The sequence below is a fragment of the Callospermophilus lateralis genome, chromosome 6 (assembly GCF_048772815.1).
Source record: "Callospermophilus lateralis isolate mCalLat2 chromosome 6, mCalLat2.hap1, whole genome shotgun sequence".
Classification (NCBI taxonomy): domain Eukaryota; kingdom Metazoa; phylum Chordata; class Mammalia; order Rodentia; family Sciuridae; genus Callospermophilus; species Callospermophilus lateralis.
In genome coordinates, this window is record NC_135310.1 from 34,540,236 (window position 1) to 34,557,653 (window position 17,418).

Here is a 17,418-nt window from a genome sequence, read left to right on the forward strand (position 1 = left end):
TCAAATCTTCACTTTGGGATTGAACACAATCTTGGCCACTGTGCCCTTCCCCATTTTCTCTTATAACTCCATTTCAAACAAAATCTAGGATTGTCAGATAATCTGAATTTAACAGACTTATTAAAGTACAAATTGCATAGCATAGGACTGGGGCTGTAACTTAGTTGTAGAGCACGACCCTCTCATGGGTGAGGCACTGGGTTTGATTCTCAGCACCAAATAAAATAAATTAATAAAGATATCGAGTCCACTTACAACTAAAAAAAATTTGAAAAAAAATGCATATCATGAAATTTGCCCTTTGTTAGCATATAGGTCAATGATTTTTTTTTTTTTAGTAATTTATGCAGTTAAGCAAACTATTAGCACAATCCAGTTTGGTAACGTGTCATCACATATATTTGCAGTTAAAAACTACTCCCACTTTAACCCCAAGCATAGACTGCTCCATTTTCTATTTAATAGCTTTGTCTTTTCTGAGTTATTTATACAAATGATCATACAATAAGCTATATTTTATTCTTTCATTTAGCATAATGTTTAGAAGTCCATCCATGCTCATGCATGTATCAGTAGTTCCTTTTTATTGCTGAATAGCATTACATTGTATGGAAGTATCACATTTTGTTTATCTTTTTACCATTTGCTGGATATTTGAATTGTTTCCAGCTTGTTTCATGTTACCAAAATGACTGTATCATTGTACATTGCCATCAGCAAAGCATAAGAACACATCATCAATTATTATTTTTAAGTAGGCTGCAAATTTAGAAAGGATTTTGTTTAATCTATAAATCAAATTGAGAATTGTCAACAATATTCAGTTTTCCAACCGATGAATATGGCATGAAAAAATCCTCCATTTATTTATTTATATTACTTTTAGTTTTTCTCAGCAGTGTATTATATTTCTTTCTGCCTGGGTCTTGGTTTCTTTTGTCAAGTTTATTTCTAAGTATTTTACAATGCAGTTATTTTCTTAATTTCATATTCAGTTTGTTCATTATCAGACTACAGCAGTATAATTAGTATCCTGTGACTTTGCTAAATTTGCTTATTAGTTCTAAAAGGTTTATTTGGTTTGGTTTGTTAGATTCCTTTGAATTTATTAAAAGCAAATATTGACCTCTATAAATTTCTCACTAATATGTACATTATATATTAGAGGGGTGTTTTTGTAATTTATTATTGTTCTGTGACTGTAGCAGAACATTATGACAGAAGAGTGTGGAAGAGGAAAGTGGCTCAGCACATTGCCACAAGAAAGCAGAGAAAGACAGCACCACTCTTCAGGAACAAAATAAATACCTAAAAGACATGCTCCAGGGACCCACTTCCTCTAGCCACACCCTACCTGCCTACAGTCACCACCCAGTTAATGCAGTCAAGTAGATTAATGTCCTGATTAAGTTAGGACTCCCAATCATTTCAGCTCTAAACTTCTTGCATCATCTCACACATGCACTTCTGGAGGACACCCAACATCTAAACCATAACAAGTGAGGAAATTATTATTAAGAGTATTTTCCAAATTTAGACTTGGATTTTGTGGACAGAATTTGCCAATCTCTTCATGTTTCTGTAACTGGAAATCCAGCATAGAGTTTTAAATAAATGTTGGAAATTTTTATATTTATTTGAATTTTTAAGTATTATCTACTGAATTAATATTTTTTTAAACACCTGGAGGCCAATAAAATTCACCCGCAGAACCAATTGATCTTTAGGTTTTCAGTTTGCAAACTCTGAGAGTGTACCAGGTAAGTCTGCAAAGTAATGAACTTTTCCTTTGGTCTTCATTTTAACTCTAGGCTAGGAATTTCCTGACTATGCCAGTGTCTACTCTATTACAGCTAAATCACATTATCTCAATCCTTTTTATCTCATTAGGGTAACTTAGTAATTAGGGTACTATATAAAGATCCAAATATATGCTAAGTGGAGTTAGGGTTTGAGTCAATTAAGAAGAAATTGGTTCCCAAGTGTCTGATTAGTGTGTTGTTCTAGAGAAATGAGGATTTCTTGCTGGATAACAATTTATAAAACAAATGTACACTACATCTTCTTAGTCTTATTATTTATTGTTGGAATTTTGTAAGCATTATGAAATCTCCACAGGCAGTTTCATCCAAGACAACAAATTGCCTTTAAGGACCAATGTTTTTGCTTATTATATGCATTGTTCCCATTATTTGAAAGTCCCTTAGAATTTTAGGAAGTATGCAAAGGTTTAGGATCACTTATATATAAATGATACGGCTGTCCTCTTACTCCAACCTGAAACAAGGGAAAAAAAGGATCGAGACAGGGGTTTGGAGTGCTAGATCACATTATCCCAATCCCTTCAGTTCTTTGGGGTGACTCAGTGTTGAGGAACAGATATGCTTATTCTTCCTGTTTGCTCTCCTGCCTCCAATACGCCTCCAATACGTCTGGATGCTCACCAGCAGGGTTTGGAGAGGGTCCTTCCAGCAGTGTGAGATGTGTCTTCTATTAGCTCAATCCTCTTTGAGTTCTTCCTTAAGTCCTTGCTGAGCTATGTGGTCAGAATCTGATCAGTTACGGTTATTGAGCAACTTTCACTAGCATCTTTTGATGTGCTTCTGGTAAACTTCTGACTGGTTTTCTTAGCTCTACACCAAGGCTCAGGAATCCTTTATAGCTAACCAAACTCTTTTGCAGTTCATGGTAGAGCTGAAGACGTTTCTGAGTAAACCCACATCCTCTATCCAACTGTTCTAAGCTCATTGATTTGGTTCCCTGAGTTAGAGCCACTTAAAGATAAAGTGAGGCTCACAGTGCTATTGCACCAACTGTCCACTCTGTGCCTTCGAAAGTCCCCCCAAACATGAAAACTTCTGGATTGCTGTCTTCTCTCAGATGGGTTGATGAAAGCTTCAGTGTGCTGGCTGCCTTAGATCCAGCCTAGTGACACAGTGCAGCCCCTTTTCACTTGGAAGTAGTCCCTTCACGTTGGAGGGGGAATTTCAGCCATGGGCTCCTCCATGAAGTCCAATCAGGAAACGAGGTGAACACTCCCCTCAGGCTTTCTATTCACCTGAACTCCAAATCTGGGATTTCATCTCTCCACAGGAAAAGTCACCATAAAGGTGATGAGCTGAGGGCTTCCCTTAACTCTATTCACGTTTCTCCTTTCTGTGCTCCACCGAGTCACCAGAGTCAACTTTCTCTCATCCTAGGGTAGCAGGGACTTCAGGACATCATCTCCTGACTTCTTCATTCCCATGGCCTCACCCTTACTATGTTTGTGGGAACTTAAGAAATTTAGCAATCATTTTCTCTCTTAACATCTGGCCTGATTTATTGCTTTGCTAAGTAATAAAAATTCTATTTTTATAGACAAAAGCTAACAATAACAACTTTTCATCCTTCTATATTTAGCATAAATAGTCTACATTATCTCCTTCCCCATCCTCTGAGTAAGTGGATAATTCTGACTGTTCAGGGATCAGATCAAAAGTTATACTTGTTTTTTAAAAAAATATTACCCAGTTCTGCCCCTGCAGATGTAGAACAACATAAAATATGTAAAAATGAAAGATCTTGACATTTTAAAAATTTAGCAATATGGGACATATCCATTTTTTTTTTCTACTAACATAATTCATCAAAGCTGGTTAGCCATGATCTTGGGAAAGAGAAGGCCACGCCTCAGGCAAGTACGTGGACTTTTCAGCCGTGGGCTCCTCCTTGAAGTCCAATCAGGATGGACTTTGTAAAGTTAGACTCTTAACTGTCCTTCAAAGGCCCTTGTGCTGAAGGCTCCATCTCCGTCCTGTGGCACTGTTGGGAGGTAGTGGAACCTTTAGGATGTGGGACCTAATGTAAGGAAGTTAGATATTTGGAGCAATACCCCAACCCCTCTGCTTCCATGTCACTATGAGGGAGCAACTTCCTCCACCATGAGCTCCCAGCGGTTACCTTCTGCCTCACCATGGGACCAAAAGCAATGGACCAAACTGACTGTGGATTGAAACCACTAGCTGAAGTAAATCTTTGGTCTTTGAAGTTGCCTGTCTCAGGTATTTTGCCACAGTAACAGAAAACTAACACACATTGCCCTCTCACAGAGTTGAGACAATATTTGCTACAAAGATTCCTTAGTTGTAGTATAGTCTGAAACCTCAGAATTCAGGGAATAACATTGTAGCTGTGAGACCCAAAGAATAAGAATATACTCTTCCTCCGTCCTGGTTACATAATGTAGAGCATTAGATGCTGAGATCTGACCAGAAAACAACAGATTTGTTCTTTCTTAAGGTATGGAGAATAGGGAAAACAAAAGAAAAGAAATCAACAACAACTAAAACCTCTATCCATCTCTATACTTTAAGCCATGAGAAACCAAATGATGGGCATTCTCACATTCCATTCCAAAATAAACTTCTAAAAGGTAAAAATATGCAAAAAGCCATAAATGCATACTAAGAAAATATGAGTGATTATCAAAAATTACCTCAGCTCTTGACCCATTCAAATACATAATTTTTGACAGAATGAGTGAATGTGAAAGATAAATATTATCTTTCCTTTTTAAATTAAAATTTATTTTTAACTGATCCATAAAAATTAAAATTATGCATATTCATAGAGTTATCATGATGCTTTGTTTCAAACACACATTTTGTAATGTTTAAATTGGGTTAAAAAAATTTATCTACTCAAACATTTGTGACAAAACTTTTTATATCCTTTCTTCTAGCTTTTTAAAATGTATACTTATTACTGTTATCTATATCCACCAGAATGTGCAGCCAGAACTTCTTGCCCTCATTTAACTGTAACTTAGTACTCACTGGTCAATCTTTACTCACTCCCCCCTGTCCCTCTTCCCTGCTCTCCCCAGCCTCAAGTAACCTCTATTCTACTCTCAATTTACAGACCAACTTCTTTAGATTTTATATGAGTGACATCATGCTGTACTTGTTCTTCTGTGACTGATTTCACTTAACATAATAATCTCCATTTCCATCCCTGTTGTCACAAAGACAGAACTTCATTCAGTTTTATGATGGAAGAGTGGTACCTTTGTATATACATACCATGTTTTCTCCACCCATTCATCCGTTACCTTGGTTGTTGCGCATAGTGCTGCAAAAAAACATGGGTGTGCAAATGTCTATTGCACACACTGACCTCATTTCCCTTGGATGTATACCTAGGGGTGAGATTGCTGGATCACTTCATAGTTCTAGTTTTAATTTTTTTTGAGGAGCCTCTTTACTGTTTTCTATAATGATTTTGTTAATTTACATTCTCGCCAACAGTCTGCCAGGGGTCCCTTTTCTCCTCATCCTCACAAGCAGTTGTTATGTTTAGTTTTTTTTTTTTTTTAATAGTAGCCATTGGGGTGAAGTTTATTGTGGTTTTGATTTGTATTTCCCTGATGATTATTGATGTTGACACTTTTTATATATCGGTTGTTCATTTGACTGTCAGTTTAGGTCTACTGCTTATTTATTTATTTGCTTTGAGTTTTTTGAGTTCTTTGTATATTGTGGATTTCAGCTGCTTGTCAGATAGAACAGCTCTTCATTCTGTTCATTGTTTCCTTTGCTGTACAGAAGATTTTTAGTTTGGTATAATCACTTTTTGTCTATGTTTGCTTTTATTTCCTGTGATTTTGGGGTCTTGTCCAAAATATCCTTGCCATTTCCAGTGTCCTCAAACATGCCCCCTATTTACTTCTGGTAGTTTTAGGCCTTTTTTTATTATTATTTAACACATTTTATTTCTGTCACTGTGAAAAATAAGGATCTGGTTTTGTTCTTCTGCATTTGATTATCCAATATTCCCCTCAGCATTGATTGAAAACAAAGGAAATTTATATCCCATGTGTGTAATTTGTCAAAATATACTTTACTGTCATGTATATCTAAAAAGAACACATTTTTCAAAATTATTAAAGAAGACTGCCCTGCCTACAATGCATGATTTTACCACCTTGTCAAAGCTGAGTTGGCCCTCCCTCTGCTTGAAGATGAGCCCTTGAAGGGCAGAAATACAAAAACAACAACAACAAAGACAAGCAAACCAAAAAAAAACTTAGTTGATTGCATGTGTAGGTTTATTTCTAAGCTCACTATTGTGTTCCCTTGGCCTATCTATCTTGTTTTACACCAATACCATACTGTTTTGATTACTATAGTATTGTAGTATAATTTGAGGTTAGGTGGTATAGTGCCTCCTGCTTTGTTCTTTTTTTAAAAGTATCTTTGGCTTTTTTTTTTTTTTTTTTGGTGTGCTTCCATATAAACTTTAGGATTTCTTTTTCTAGTTCTGTGAAGCATATCATTGGTACTTTGATAGGGATTGCATGGAATCTATAGGTCACTGTAGGTAGTATGGTTATGTGTCTCAGTAATTTCATCCATGTTTCATAGTTTTCATTTTAGACATCTTTCACTGTGGCTGAATTTACTATGGTTTCTTTGTAGCTGTTATAAATGGACTTGTTTTCTTGGTTTCTATTTCATTAATTTGTTATTGATATATTGAAATGCTGCTTATTTTTGTATGTTGACTTTGTATCTTGCAAATTTCTTTAATTAATTTATTACTCCTAATAGATTTTTAGTGCAGTTTTAGGAATTTTCTGTACATTAGATCACATCAGCAGCAAACAGTGACAATTTGACTTCCACTTTTCCAATTTGGACACAATCCTTTCTTTCTTGTCTGATTGCTCTGCCTAGGAATCCCACCACTATGTTGAATAAAAGTGGTGAAAGAGGGCATCCTTGTATTGTTTCAGATCTTATAGAAAGAAAGCATTTAACTTCTCTCCATTCAGTGTATTAGCTGTTGACTTTTTATAAATGGCTTTTAAAATTTGGGGTACATCCCTTCTACACCTAATTTATTCAGCATTTTTATAATGAAACAATATTGAATTTTATTCAATGCCTTGTATTCATATATTGAAACAACCATATGGGTTTTGCCCTTTATTCTGTTAATGTGACATATCGCATTTATTGATTTGGGTATGTTGAACTATCCTTGCATCCCTGAGATAAATCCCACATGATAATGAAAAATCTTTTAAACATGTCACTGGATTTGGTTTATTATTATTTTGCTGAATATTTTTGCATCTATGTTCATCAAGAATATTGACCTGTGTTTTTTTGTTGTCATTGTTTTGTTTTTTGCATCCTCATGATTTGGGTATCAGGGTATTGCTGGCTGGCCTCATAGAAGGTATTTGGAAGAATTCCTTTCTCTTCCATTTTTAAAAATACTTGAAGAAATAGAATTAGTTCTTCAAATGTTTGATAAAATTCAGCTGTAAAATCTTCTGGTTTGGGCTTTGTACAATCTTTCTTAATATGTAAAGAACTTTATTACCATTTCATGACATTTTAAAAAATTTTAACTCTAAAATAAGCACAATTTTTTTTTTAAATATCACTTTAGCAGAAAGAGAAAACCATGGCTAAGACAATATTCAAAGCAATGCCCTAACAATAAAAGAATTAAGAGTCAAAGGAATAGACCCAGGAAAAATATGGGAATGATAGAACTGCAGATAAGCATTTCAGACATGTTGTTATAAATGTTCTCCATAAAAGCTGGGGGTATAACTCAGTGGTAGAGCCCTGAGTTCCCCAGCCTCAAAAGAAAGTACATGTTCTTCATATATTCAAAATTCTAGAGGAAAACATCAACATGATGAAGAGAAAAGTAGAATGTGTCCCAAAGACCCAAATGTAATTAAATGTAATTTCTCAGATGAAAAATAAATATCTAAAAAGAAAAACAGACTAGGTAGACTTAAAAATACATTAGAAATGGAAGATTTAAAAAGCAGTCCAATCAAGGACAGAGCAATAGAAATTATCCAAAATAAGCATATAGAGGGGAACAAATGAATTTTAAAAAGAAATTAACAGAGCATCAGGGACCTGATGTAATTGGCATACACATAGGGACCACATGTAATTGGCATACACATAGGAGAATTCCAGAGAAGGGGGGGAGGATTTTAAAAATTGAAGAAACAAAAGTTTCTACTTTTAAAGAAAAGTACCATCCCAGGTTCCATAATTTTAACAAATGCCTGCAGAATAGACAGCAAAAGAAAGAAAAAAAAATCAATGCATATTATAATCAAACTGCCAAAAATATTAGTATTAAAGAAAAAATCTTTAAAACAGCCAGAGGGGGAAAATGATACATAATCTACAGAGAGGAGAAAGGATAAGAATTACAGCAGACATCTCTTCAGAATGCATGTTAACTGATGACAGTGCAGAAGTTTCTGAAGCACAGAAAAAGACCTGTCAAACTAGAGTTCTTTACCCAGAAAAAATGCCTTTGACAAAAAGAGGCAAAAATCAAGACTCACGGAGAAAACCTATCCCCAGAAGAGTCACACTGCAGCATATATTACAGGATATTTTTCAGACAGAAGGAAAATCATACCCGACTGAAGTTTAGGTCTTCACAGAAAAAAATTGAAATGTTGGATATTTATAGACATTCATCTCATTTCCAATCTCTTTAAAATGTAATCAATTTAAGCAGAGCTAGTGACAATTTACCATGAGATTTGTAGCACACCGAGGAGCAAAAGACACGGCCTGAGCACACAGATGGGAACGTGAAATGGAAATGTGCTGTTGTCAAGTTTATAGACTACGTGAAGCCACATGGAATTACGGGAGAATAGGTTGTGACACATTAAATAAATACTAGTGAAACAAAGGAGAGCTGATATAGGCCATTAATGGACATAAAATGGAATCATAACATCTAAATTAATCAAAATGAAGAAGGAAAACAGGAAAAACATTAAACAAAAAACCAGATGAAGCAAATAGAACATAAATAATAGCATCATAGATTTAAGCTTAATTAATTTAAATTAATGATAGATTTAATTTAACACATGGATTAGAACCATCCCAATTAAAAGGAGAGATTTTTTGATTGAATGAAAAGTCAAGGCTCGACTATACACTAGGAACAAGATTCTACCTTAAATGTAAAGACAGAAAAGATGAAAAAAGGGTGTATCATGTAAATATTAATCAAAAGAAAATGATTGTGCTATGATAAAATAAAAAAGTAGTTTTTAGAACCAAAGAAAGTTATCAAAGTTGAAGGACATTTCATTATAATAAAGGAGAGAGTTCATCATGGAAACATAATCCTAAATGTGAATATAACAAGTAACAGAGGACCTGAAGCAAAGCACTATAAAATTGAAAGGGAAAATAAACAAATTAACAACAAAATTTGAAGATTTCCCTAGTCCTGTTTAAGTAGCAGAAAGAGAAAATCAGCAAAGATATAGAAGAATTGAGGGCTGGAGATGTAGCTCAGTAGAGCGCTTGCCTAGCATCTGGAAGGCCCCAGTCTCCATCCCCAGCACCAGACGAACTGAACATCCAGCTATGGAGGAATCAAATAATGATAGAGTTGTCAGATATTGAAAATTTCACCCAACAACAAATAATGAACCAAATACACATTCTTTGCAGATGCACGTGGCAACATAATCAAATACAGGTACGATATTTAAACTTAAGAGCATTGAACTCAAACTATATTTTCTGAGTACAACAGACTTAAGCTAAAAATGAAAAAAAAAATCTCAGATACTTAGAAATCAAATAGCATATTTATAAATAATTCCTGGGTCAAAGAAGATATCACAGGCCAAATGGAAAATATTTTTAACATACTAAAAAGAAAACACAGCCTTTCAAAATTTACAATATGCAGCTAAACTAATATTTATAGGAAAACATAATGTTAATACATATAGAAAAAAAGTCTCAGATGAGCTGTTTATGAGAAGATGAGCAAATTTTATAAGAAGAAAGAAAAAATAATAAGGAAAAGAAAAAATAATAATAAAACTGAATATAGAAAAAAGTGAAGAAAATCAATGACATCAAAAGATGTTTATTGAAAAGCCTAATAAAAATTATACTAAAAATTATAAATCTTTACTCAGACTTGGGGGGGGGGGTGAGAAAGAAGTTATAAGTTCCCAGTATTGTGCATGAAAAAGTGGCAGAGACACTAACAGTTAAAGGGTAAAGGAATATTGTAAGCAATTTGACATGAAATTCTACAAAAGCAAAACTACAGTGACAGAAAACAGTTCAGTGTTTGCAGGGCTACAGTGGAAGGAGTGAGAGAATAGACTGTAAATGGCCACAAGGGGACTTTGCGGGGGAGTAGAAATGTTTTATTTCTTCCATATTTTTATTAGTGCATTATAGTTGTAGCTAATGGTGGGATTTATGGTTACACATTTATTCATGCTCACAACATAACCATATAATTTTCATTCCCCAGTATTTCCCCTTTCTTCCCTCCCTTACCCTGGTCCTTTTCCTCTACTCTACTGATCTCCCTTTGATTGTCATGTGATTCCCCCTGACCTCATACTTCTCCTTTTCTCTCTCTAGCTTCCACCTACAAGAGAAAATATTTTTTACCTTTGACCTTCTGAGTTTGACTCACTTTGCTTCACATAAGTTTCTCCAGTTTCTGCCATTTTTCTATTTTTCTGCAAATCACATAATTTGCTTTTACTTTGTGATTGAAAAAACTCATATATATTATGTATATAATATTTTCTTTATCCATTTATCCAATGATGGACACCTAGGTTGGCTCCATAATTTGGTTATTGTAAATTGTGCTCCTGTCAACATGGAGATATATATATATATATATATATATATATATGTATTGCTATAGTATGATGACTTTAATTCTTTAGGATAAACACCAAGGAGTGGGATAGCAGAGTCATAAGGACAGAAATGTTTTATCTGTAGTTTCAAGCAATCCTTGATATTCCTTGTTTTGCAGTTGCATAATCCCTGCCTCCATCTTCACATGGCTTCCCTTTGTGTCTTTGTATCACCTTCCCTCTGTGTGTATCCCCTCTGTGTCTGTATCTGTGTCCAAATCTCCCTCCTTTAATAAAGACTGCAGTCATTGAATTAGAACCCAGTCAAATGCGGCATGGCCTCATTAGTTGTTCATGCTGGCAAAGACCTGACTTTTAACTAAGGTCATATTCCAGCGTACCTGGCCTTGGCACTTCAGCATACCATTTTCAGGACCCAGTTGGAACCACAACTACTGCACAAGTCATAATGTCAAGACATGATGTACATGATAAACTGGGAGGAAAGAAAAGAGGCCACAATGACGTCAAAGGACAGGCAGAACGGAAATTAGATGGGTTGGGAGAATTAGTGGCTCTAGTGAGAATCAAGAATGTTCACTGCATACATATCAATACTCACTCAACAGTAGATGTAAAATTTTAAACAAAGATTGTGTATAAAATTTGTCTCACTAAAGTTGATTTTCAAAAATTTAAAAATGATATAAAGTCGACAGCCACTTTGGGGAAAAGGTGATGGGTCCAACATTTACATTTACTTTCCTTTTCTTACAAAACCACACTTAAACAACAGATTTTTCTTTTTAAAGCATAAATACACACAGACAAAGGAGTTGGAGAGGAAAGGCCCAGAATATCAATTAGATGGAAAAACAGATGGATACTTGGTAATTGCTTTAGCAGATCCCAGAAAGATTAACCCTAACCCAAAATTGAAGAAAGTTAAGATGTAACCAGATTTATATGCAGACCAAGATGTACTAGGTATTTCCATTAGAGGAGGTGAAGGCAGGACTCCAAAAACAAGAAAATTGTTTGAAAGTCTGTTTAAGAAGCAGTTAGAGGGCCAGATCCTCTGTCTGATTTCACACAGCTTTCATCAATAGAAAACTGAAGTTGGTTTTGGTTTTGTTTGGTTTGTTTGGTACAGTACTGGCCCTAGGGATTGAATCCCAGTGACCTTTAACCACTGAGCTAAATCCCCAGGCCTTTTTCATTTTTTATTGAAACAGTCTCACTAAGTTGTTGAGGATCTTATTAAATTGTTGAAGCTAGCCTTGAACTTGTAATTCTCCTATCTCAGCCTCCCAAGTTGCTGGGATTACAAGTATGCGCTAATGTGCCTGGATGAAGTTTTATTTTGTAGAAGAAAAAAAAAAGGGCTTTGGTTCTAGGATTCCAGAACAGAAAGACAAGAAATAATCATGTTAATATATTTAATTGATTAGCATATAATTACCAAAATAATATGGAGGCCTCCATATCAGTATACCAGCTCTTTGAATACACATTTATTTATTATCACTTACATATACTAGGACCTGTATCAGAAACACTGGGGATAAATGTGTGTGTGGGTGGTGGGGATGACTCATCCTCACAAGAAACATTTTAGTCTGGGGAGACAGATGTACATGTTGACAGTTAATTTCACTTTAGTGTGTTAAGAGCCGCAAAGGGGTTGCATGTTTGGTGTCCATACAGAAGGTGCCAAACTCAAAGTGAGGGCCATGGTCCTCATGACTATCACTACTTATGCCTCCTGTAGTACACTTTAGAAAACTATTCCCCTGGCAGCCACTAGCAGGGGCAGTCCCCATATACTGGGTGGTAGCCCTCTTCCTATGGTCATGATTGACTTGGGCAGAGAGAGCCGTCTCACAGGTCTGGCCAATCCACTGACTCAGTTGTGACTAAGATTTCTCTGGCTGGGGCTGCAAGGTTTTCTGTCAATTGAGAAGTTTGTACAGAAGTAGCTGGAAGGTCATGATGTAGAAAAGTAGACCAGAGGAAGACCTTGCTGGGTTGAGTCAGCAGAAGAATCTGGCATGGGAAGGGAGGCATGGGACAGGCATTTGCTGAGAAGCAGAGATAGAAGGAACACTGAAGAACTGCCCAGGACTGGTGTGGTTCAGGTCTATCTTGCTGGCTGTCTTTGGATTTTATCTGCTTCTTTTTCTTAAAATAATGTCTCTCCCTTTCGCCACGATCTAATTTTAAGGGGTTTCTTTCCCTACATAACAAAAATCTTGACTAGAATAATAGTGGTGGAAGATTTCCTGAAGGCCATGATGTCTAAGCAAACCTTAAAAGACCATCAGAGTAAGACCAAGAACAAGAGGGAAGAAGCTACTCCAGGACCAAGGAGACAGGTACACAAAGACTCGCAGGCTCCTTCCAGCAGCTGCGTGTGAACAGCTGGGTACAGCCAAAGCACATTACAGGGAGAAGGAGGGGCCAGGTTGTGCAGCTGGTACCCTGGTTCGGAATGAATAAGGTGACTGAGTGCACTCCCAGCCTATCTGTCCCTTGAAAAAAACCCAACTCAAGATAAGATAAATACAATTTTTGGAAACTTTGATAAGCTTATGAAAAAGTCAGGATGAGTTGTGGTACTCTAGTTCCAAGGGAAAGACTTACTGGAGTTTTGCTGTGTTGTCATATGTAAATATTCTATTGTGAAAATTATCTCAATGAGGAAAAAAGTTTTCAAAATATCATCATTAATGATGAGCCATAAATAAATGCACTTAAAAAATAAATAAAATACAAGACGAATGGAATGATCATTATTTCCAAGTTTTAAACTTTTCATGGGAATCTAAAATCAGATAATCTTGAGTGTGCTAAAAAAAATTAAAGGTCAAAATTAAAATTAATTTTATTAAAACAGAAAAGCTTTAAATAGCCAGAAGTCTCCCATATAATTTAGATTTTCATAATTTTTCAAAATAAAAAATGGAAGTCTTAAAACTGTAAAAAATTTATCAAAATATCAAATTGAAATGAAAATTACAGTTTGAAAAATGTATGAATAATTAAATTTCCTTATTCCTGGTAATATATTTCTTATTTCAAAAAGCACTGAAAAACTTATACTTAATATTGAACCATTTAATAAAATTAAAGAAAATCAAGGAAGTGTGTAATTTTAAAAATGCACGAGAAAATGTATGAACATCATTCCATATATTTTTCCTGTTTTCATTAACACATATTCACACATGCATATAAACATATACTATCTCTATGTGTGTAACATATAACAAGAGGGAAATATTTGTCTATATGAAACAACATATTTGAAGAAATATGCAACTTTCAACTTATAAAATCATAACTACATCTTCAACAAACTTAAACATCCAACGAATTGATCTGATCTGGAATGAAAACTAATAAAAACATTGACTGTCATTTTATTTAGTGTCACTATGTACTGGTTATGATGCTGGAGACTCAGACACACATTTATTTTTTATCTTCTTATTTATTCATTTTTAAATTCATTTATTTTCTAAATACTTTTTGTGTCTTTATTATGAGCCAAGAACTATCATAGGCATGGGATGTAAGTAAGAGTAAGGTACTATCAGCCTCCACAAGGAAGTTAGAGGGCAGTGAAGAGAGAGATTTAAAATTAAATGCAGAATAATGTAATTCTTTAAATTGAATAAACACTGTGGTGAAAAAGTGCATGGGACTGGGAAAACACATTACTGGAGTATCCAGTTCAATCTGTGGCAAGGGTAGGATGTGGTTAGAGGAATGATGCTTAAACCAAGACATGAGTGATCAAGTAGGGCTTAACTAGAGCAGGGAGAAAGAAGACCACAGTCCATGATTTTGAACTATGGCTTTTGTTGGTTGTGTAAGACCTGCCTATAGGGAAAATAGGACAGATCAACCATGAGTCATACACTGGAGGCTATTCCCACTTTAGTGCTTAAGCCACCACAACTGTGCATTTCCTTTTATACTTGAGAACAATTCAAAATCCCGGAAGCATCGAAAAGATGGTTTGAAGTCATCATAAACAAACTTCAAAGCGCTGAAAATGATAATAAATCTTTGAAAAGTAATTCAAGCACACACATTAATAGAAAGAGAAATGGTAAATTAGATAAAATATACATTTGGAAATAGACTTCAGAAAATAGCTTGTAATCTACTTTCAAATACAGATGCTCCTTGACTTATATTGGGAATGCCTCCTGCTCAAACCATTGTAAGTTGAAAAATCATAATTTAAAAATGTATTTAGTACACCTAATCTGCCAAACAGGTTAGCCCTGCCTACCTTACCCATGCCCCCAATCTTAGGTTATTAGCCTGTAATTGGGCAAAATACTTAACACAAAACCTAATTATAATAAAGTGTTGACTATTCCATGTAATTCATTGAACACAGCACTGACAGTGAGAGACAGAAACTATTTAGGTACAATTTCTACTGAATACATATTTCTTTCAGAGCATCACAAAATAAAAAGTCATAAGTTGAACCACAGTACACTGGGAACTGTCTCTATAATTAAATCATGTGTGTATTTCACACATATATTTGAAGATAAATTTAAATCTATTTTAATAGAAAATGGATTTTGTATATGAGTCTACTTTCAAATGTGGATATTAAAAACAAGGAGAGTCACAGTAAGAAGTTATACGTTTGAAAGACTATTATAAAAGAAAGGTAATCACAGAATGATGTTGAGGAAAATAAAATCAGTAAAGATACTTTTTGTGTTTATTTGAGTTCTGGGACACTATCCTTAACAATGCCCTATCATTGGTTATGATGCTTTTTCTTCTCAATCACATGAAGTTAAACTTGCAAATAAATTTCATGGGAATGAGTGCTTGGCAAACTGAAAGGAAATACAACATAAAAATCATTTCAGTTATTATTACACTTTATTCATAATGGAGACAGTTGATCTTATAGGTCACAAATTGTCAAGTGCATCAAAATTGTATTTTAATAAACTATTATGCATGGTTCAAAACAGAATGTAGTTCACAGTATTAGGCCATTATCACTGTATCACAAGGAAGCAATTTGTTCCCTAGCTCAGAGCCAAGGCTGCCACATGAGATGAATGGCAGTAGTTGCTGTCCTGTGAACACAGTAAAGTAATCACAAGCAGAGACAAAAAAGACTGTAAGGATTCTCTCAAGCATGCTCTCTTGGGCAGTAAGCCATGACTGAGGTTGGCTGGGGAACAGCTGCTGGTGATAGACCTGTCTGGTGAGCAGCTGTGACATGGAGTTGCTTTTATGGGCAAAGGCTTGAAGCAATGATTCTTCACAGAATCTCTACCATATTAAGAAAATAAATAATAAAATGATACCAGCTACCACTCATTGGGCATTTGTAATACACTACGTACTGAGCTATGTGATTAGACTCTGCTTGGAAATACTTCACTAGAATTTACATCAGCAATAGCTAGAGATCCGAGCTACTCTTATCCCTGTGCACATGACAGGGATCATCCTCTATATTTACTCATATAGAGACTAAAATGGTTTCATAAATTTCATTGTACCAATGAGTCACATTTTAAGCCAATTCCTTTGCATGGAATTAGGTGAGTTGTTTCTAATCTTGGCACAACAACAGTTCAATGAATACCTTCGCTACACTGTTTCCCACAAAAGCAGGTTTGGCTACATTTGTCAAATCTATATTTACAAGTGGATTTACTGCATCATCAGTTTTTTTTTTTTTTAATTTCTAAAATCCTCGCAAATGATCCTCTCTATGGGATGAATGAATTTACTGTCTCACAAATAATGCAACAGGGCTCTGTCCCATCTCCCAACTTCATGATGCAATGAAATAGTAATTTCATGTTAGTGTCTGCTGTATCCTAGTTACACCCAATAAATCACTTCCTCCTTATAAAAATCTGATAAATACAGTACTATTATTATCATCACCATTTTATAAGTGAGAAAATTGAGAAAAACTTAGATCAACAAATTTGCCCAAGTGATGTAACTGGTCAGCTCAGCAGGTTTCAAACTCCAGGGTTCATGCTTTTAAATATCACATTTCACTGTTCAGGTTTTCTTGTCAAACAGATGGATGAAAAGGGGTACCCTGTTGCAGTGTTCACTTATAGTTCTCAGAAAATAGGATTGACATTCTTTGTATAAGGCACATCTTTTTCTCTATACTAGTGAATTTCTTTCTTTCTTTCTTTTCTTCTTTTTTCTTTCTTTCTTTCTTTTTTTTTTTTTTTTAGTAGCAGGTATTGAACCCAGGAACATTTAATTATGCCAAGACTGCAATAAATCACCGAATTGATCTTAAAGTAGGAAACAGAACCATCTTTATTCACCAGCTGGTGATTCAGATCTACCAGCTGGTGGGCCAAGGGGAAGCCTGCAAGTCTATACCCTTCAATCCCTCCCTGGGGTTTGAGTACACCTTTTATAGTCCAAAACCATATTAATCATAAGTGGCTGTTTCTATGATTCAAAACCATAAACAAACATCATGAGATCATAAGCAGATGAGGAAATGGGTCAAAACGACCCTAGTTGAGTACAAGTTAAAGAATGGTTACTAACACATCTAGATAATCAATCTCTGACACAGTGCATTGTCCAAGAAAAATGGGAACCAAAAAGAGAACAATTTTACATTGTATAAGAATTGTCATTTTGTGTTGCCAAACATGCTATGCTAAGCAAATATGGGTACAGAGGAGGGTATTTCCACGGGA